The sequence below is a fragment of the Berghia stephanieae genome, unplaced genomic scaffold, assembly GCF_034508935.2.
Source record: "Berghia stephanieae isolate SIO BIC M18660-M18661 unplaced genomic scaffold, UCSD_Bste_1.3 scaffold848, whole genome shotgun sequence".
In the NCBI taxonomy this organism is placed as follows: domain Eukaryota; kingdom Metazoa; phylum Mollusca; class Gastropoda; order Nudibranchia; family Aeolidiidae; genus Berghia; species Berghia stephanieae.
In genome coordinates this window covers 5,757-11,904 of record NW_027629486.1, presented here as the reverse complement: position 1 = coordinate 11,904, position 6,148 = coordinate 5,757, and the positions used below count along the sequence as shown (strand labels likewise).

The following is a 6,148-nucleotide window of genomic DNA, read 5'->3' as shown; positions in this document are numbered from 1 at the left end:
AACACGATGTCCAAATAAAATCAGGACAAAGAAAAAAACATTTTGATAAGTGTGAGACAGGCAACAATCATTCTATAGTCCAAAGTAGGGGTATGCGCTGAGTCAGTGTGATGTGGGCAAAACAGAATTTCTTCTGAACTCTTTTTCTATTTCTTTATGAATTCCCAACCCTCTGCCTTATGCTCACATTGTGTAGTCCTCCCGTCTGGAGACTATTCAGACGCGAGTCCGAATTGCCAACTTTGTTTAAATAGCTGATTTTTGTCCAATATGAGAATAATTTACGTTAACAAGAGTATATCATTATGTCAAAACCTTCAATCTCAAGAATAAACTCAAACTCTCAGGGGAGACCACAAGACTAAGTTTTTTACCTATTTTAGATCTGAACGATATGAGTTTATTATTTATCCAAGAGTAAAATGGAAATATGGAGACGTGAAAACTTAGGGATCCTCCGTGGTGGATTTTCAATGTCAAGTTTTATTAACTGGCATTTGAGAATTGATTTTATGTGTTCAAATATAATGGACACCATTTCTGCCCCCGCTATTCAATCAATTGAACAAATTCACAAAAAGGTTGAGAGGAATTTAGTGAGAAAAAATAAATAAAAGAAATTTCCCTTTATTCATCCCATAGGGGGAAATTTGTCTCTAGAGGTCTATTCCAAGGGAAGACGAATAACCCAAGCGTCAGCCACAGTGCAGCGCCGCAAATTGAGCTACGGCGAGGGTGACTTGCTCAAGGCCACACAGCACATCAACAGGCGATCAAATTCGTTACCTTTTGGGTACGAAGCAAAGACCTTACGCTGAGCCACACTGCTTCACCCAACTGAATATTTTTTTAAGCTACGAAAATCGTTGTGTCAAAGTTCAATTGTATTACATATAAACATTATGAAACTAGAAGAACTGTGTTTACCGACTTGACACGAACTGACATAAATATGTGTAGTTGCTATTAAAAACCTATTGCCATTTCAGAAGTTTCGTATCTCTTATTATACATATATCACTCTAATTAGTTAGTTTTACTTTATATCACTGAAAATGAAAATCTGTCGCAATGATTTTGTTCGATTAATTTTTTACATAAATGATATTAAGAACATTTATTGGTTATGCCCCTTACTTATATTGGCAAATGAGCACTTGATTTTTCAAGGTCATTGTAAATTATAGGTTTATCACAGTTCTGATTATTCTAAGCAAGATGGTGTATGATGATGGTGTCTAGAATAAAGATGGAAAATGGGTCCCCGCTGTCATTTCATTTTCTTAGTAAATAATATTGTTCTTAGATAAGGAAATTCTTGTTTTACATGATGGCGATGGATGACCAAAACAAAAGTGTCAAAAGTGAAAGTAAAGAATTAACCCGGAAATCAACTAACAATTAAATAAACTATAACTTGTAGTGATTCATTACAAAAGTGAGGGTAAAAATCTACCAAGATTTAATCTATATGATGTCTTTCGTTTACTTTCTAGCAAGTGAATAGGACAGGCTGGGTTCATCGTATAGGTAAAACAACCCAGAAAAGTGTGGCTGAACACATGTATCGAATGGCCATGATGTCTTGGGCCTTGCCCAGCAACACTGACTTAGACAGAGATAAGTAAGTGACATGAAATTTATTTTTAAAATTTTTTTTCCAGTTTTAACTCACTCAATCCTAGAGATTTTTGCTACTTTTGGAAATTGGAAAAAAAATGTATTAAAATGAGCATGTAGGCTACATAGATAGTTTTATTCAATTATCATTAACATGAAAAACTAAAAAAACATTAGCATTGATACTACGCCTATAATTTGTTCTAGAAAAATGTAATAAATAGGCATGGGGGTAAAAGTAACCCGGGTTAACTACGGATTATAGTCGGTGTTAGGGTTGAATGAGTTAAACAATTTTTAATTGACTCTTGGTTATAGATGTGGAAATCATATTTTTATTGATACAGATTACCTAGTTGAATTTTTATTATTTTTTTTAATTTCAGCAATTTACTGATTTTTGTTGTTTTGGCAAGTCTGTTTTCTACTCCATGTAATATAGCACAGGAATAAAATTTTTTTTTTGACAGAAAAAAAATGTACTTTGATAGTGGGAGTGAGCTGGTCAGGTGGATGTGCATTGCATTGGCACCCAGGGGACCTGGTTACCAATAAAAAAGTCCGATCTTTCCTGATCTCATAGGCTTACACAGCCTAAACTCTCCTTGAATTTTATAACTCAATGTTTTTGTTTTAATGATTGAATTGTAGGTGTATAAGAAGATAGCCCTGATTCACGACATGGCAGAAAGCCTTGTAGGAGATATTACCCCTTGGTGTGGAATCAGTAAGGAAAACAAGAGCAAAATGGAAAAGGTAAGGATGCTTTACTTTTGTTTATTTATTTATTTTTGTAAAAAAAAAAATTCAAATATGATTCCAATAATTTTCAAATATGATTCCAATAATTTTCAAACTGGCACATATTTTGAAAGGGCAAAGGTGAAAGGTGGCAAAGCATTGCAGCCCACATAGAATAAGGGAAAAGAAAATTATTGAATTATGAAGCTCTCATAATCATAATAGATATAACATAGAATGAAATCTAACAAAGTAGTAGGGGTAGAGAAATAGTGAATAGTGTAAATAGTTGATTGACAGTCATAGCCATAGGCCAAAAACGATAGGCCATGATTGTTTCCTCACAGGATTTTCTTCTGTGTTTTGTATACAAAAGTTCTTGTGTATAACAACCAAACAAACGTGTTGAGCTATGGAGGTTGATCATGTTTTTGGGGTTTTTTTTTTTTGGGGGGGGGGGGGGGGGGTTTCTTTTAATATCCTCATGTAAATCTTTTATGTTGCTTTCTGTTTTTAAACTCTCCCTACTTCATACGGTCATATGAATAATCATAATTATATAAATTTGCTATCAAATTTTTAGACATGAAATAAGCTTTGATTGGGTACAAAAAAAATAAAATTGAAAATCCTGACTTATACTACCGTTTCGAGGCATGGGGAGGTGTCACATATATTCCTTGGAACTTTTCTGTCTGTCCCGTGTAGTTCAGCTCCTCAAGGAATGCTGTTGCACTGTATAATATTTGACAAATGGATGGAGTGGTATTGTTGAATTTGTTTGCATTCTACAGGAAGCTACAGGACCATATATGCAAGTTGGTTGGAGAGGAAGTTGGAAAGGAAATGTACAATCTTTGGATGGTGAGTCACAGATTACAATTTTTATAGAATAAAAATAATACAAAGGGGAGTAATACACAATAGTGTGATGTTTTTATATTGTTTTTTGCACTTTTAAACTAAAATTTTACTCCTAATCTCTTTCTTTTTTTGAAATTCCATTTTATTCTTTTTGGAAAAATTTTTATTCACTGACTTTAAATTACAAGGATTTTGTGAGAAAAGAAAATATAGGAGTATTTAAAGTACAGTTTTTGACCAATATTGAATATAATTCGTAACCTCGGGAGAAGCCCCCCCAGGGTCCAAAAATTGTTAAAGGTTCAAACTGTATATTTATTTTTAAAAATTGAATTTTAAAATATATGAATGTTTTTCTCAAGCATTCCAGGGTACTTGATTTTCAGAGAGATGGTATCCTGATTGACTTTTTAACTGTATTATTGGGTATTAAATAATTAATTATGCCTTTTCCGCCACAAAATCCCTAAGATATCGTTTGCCAAAGCATTCCCGAAGGGAATATAGATAAAATCATCAAACAAGATGTCTGAAGTCAACAGGAATCACCATGTTGTCCAAATGAGCAAATTGGGGGTTAATAATCTTGCTCAAGAAAAAAAAAACGAAAGTGCCTTTAGTAGGGCTCGAACCTGGGTCCTTCTGGGTCACAGTGCAATGTCTTAACCACTCGGCCACTTCGCCCCTTATTGGATATTGACCAGCAATATTGTATATCTATTACAAATTACTTTCTTCTTATTGGGATTTACTTCTCTGATTGTATCGAAGCAACACTTTTAAATTCAACACCTCAGCTTCCTCATTTTTCCTTTTATCCCTGCTTCTGATTTTAAAAATTCCCAAAGTTCCTACCTTGGCAGGTCTGTGTAAAGGGAGACCAAAATAATGGGAGTGACCTATTATTCATGTTTTTGTCCAAAGTAGTCATCGATCACATGAATTTGTTGCTGTCCAACGATTGGACATTTCTCAATAAATGTAAACCCCACTGCTTTGTATATGAAAGTTGTAAACATTACCCATTAGCCATGCTGGGGCAAAATAAACCAATTGTGACGTTGGATATCTATAAAAGTTGAACGCTTTCAATATTGGTAAGTTTGAGCACCACTTTGCTACGTGACCCAATGACCTCGAGCGCATGGAAAGGTAATATTATAGATCATCCCATTGAGTGATAAAGACCTACAGAGCGCCATGTAGCAGTATGAAATAAAATTTTGTGGGCAACAAAATTTGTGAAATTTTTTTTTTTCTAGATCTGTAAATGGATCTGGAACAAATTTTTAATTATATCCAATATAAAAACAACTGAGGGCGACAATTCATATAGAGAATTGATTTTTGGGGGAGTTCATAACCCTTTTCACTTTCAATATTCGATCAGATCTTTAAAAAAAAGAGGATACTGTAATAATAATCATTTATTTACTATTTATGCCCTTTTCTGCCACAACATCATAAGATCTCGTCATCTAGGCATTCCACAAAAGGAATAAAAGATAATTCATCAAAAAAAAATGTCTGATGTCAACAGGAATCACCCATGTTGCCCAAAAGTGAGAAATTTTGGGGGGGTTTTAATAATCTTGCTCAAGGAAAAAAAAACGAAAAAAGTGCCTGAAGGGGGGGCTCGAACCTGTGACCTTCCGGGTTTCACAGTGCAATGCCTTAACCATCTGCCACTTCGCCCCACAATAAATAATCATATAGATTTGCAATATTGTTTATTGTTATTCTGTATTTCATAGGAATACGAAACTCAGTCAAGTCCAGAAGCACAGTTTGTCAAAGACCTAGACAAGTTTGAGATGCTGGTCCAGGCATTCGAGTATGAACAGCGAGACAAAAAACCTGGAAGTCTTCAAAGCTTTTATGATAGGGCCAAATGAAAGGTGCTCACTAGATACAACTTATATCACTAATGTAATATTGAATATAGAGGGAGAAAGGGGTGGGGGGCATGAAAGACAGAAACACCAATTTAGTAATGGATTGAGAAGGGGTGAGGATATACAATTCTATAATCATCAATTTAATAATGAATAGTGGCAGATAGGGGATATGTTAACATTATATCAAATTTAATAATGAATAGAGGGGGGAAAAGCATCTAAGATTATCGACGTTTTTTAGTAATGAAGAGGGTGGTTTATGTCGGGATGACTCGGGTGCAAAGAATAGAATTTTATTGACAAAAACATAAAAATTTGGGGGTTTGTTCGATTTGTTATTTTGGGGAAATGAAGACAATTTTCACAATGCAAAACCCAAAAAAATTTTGGGAAATTTACTATAAATTTAAAATTTTAAGTCAGTAATGGGGGGTTTCCCATTCAACCCGACATAAATTTCCTTTTTAAAGCGGGGGGGTCAGTATTTCACTAATTTAAGGGGGGGAGGGACATAAGCTATCACTACAGAAATTTTAGTAATGAATGGAGAGTGGGGGGGGGGGGGGGTTTATAAACATTACTAACGATTAAATGTGATAGAGGGGAGGGGGGGGGGGGGGGGGGGGGGGGGGGGGGGGGTTATATACATGGGTCCAAAAATTTTCCCGCTATCCAAGTCCTTTGCATTTTTTTACCGCTGGGTTCCAGCTCCTCAATTGTCTATAACCTTCAAAAAAAAATTGTTACGTTAGTTGCAGGGTCAAATCCATGTTTTTTTTGTTCTTTACAAGTGTTTTCTTCGTTTAAATTTTTTTTTTTTTTTAAAAAATTTTTTTTTCAGTTTTGTCAATAATAGGGAAAATTGCTTACTTTTAAAATGACTACATTAGTCTAAAAAATTGTTTGTTTTTTTTTTTTTTTAGGGGGGGTGAGGGGGGGTGTTAATTTACATTGTTTTTTTGGAAAATTTTTTTTCAATGATTATAAAAAGGGGTGTTTGAAAATTTAAAGAAAAGTAACGGCGG

At 34.5% G+C, this 6,148-nt stretch overlaps 1 pseudogene; it reads left to right on the top strand.

The window, feature by feature from the left end:
- The first annotated feature begins 422 nt into the window (after nt 1–422).
- Nucleotides 423–5,120, top strand: LOC144962316 (5'-deoxynucleotidase HDDC2-like; annotated as a pseudogene).
- The last annotated feature ends 1,028 nt before the right edge of the window (nt 5,121–6,148 follow it).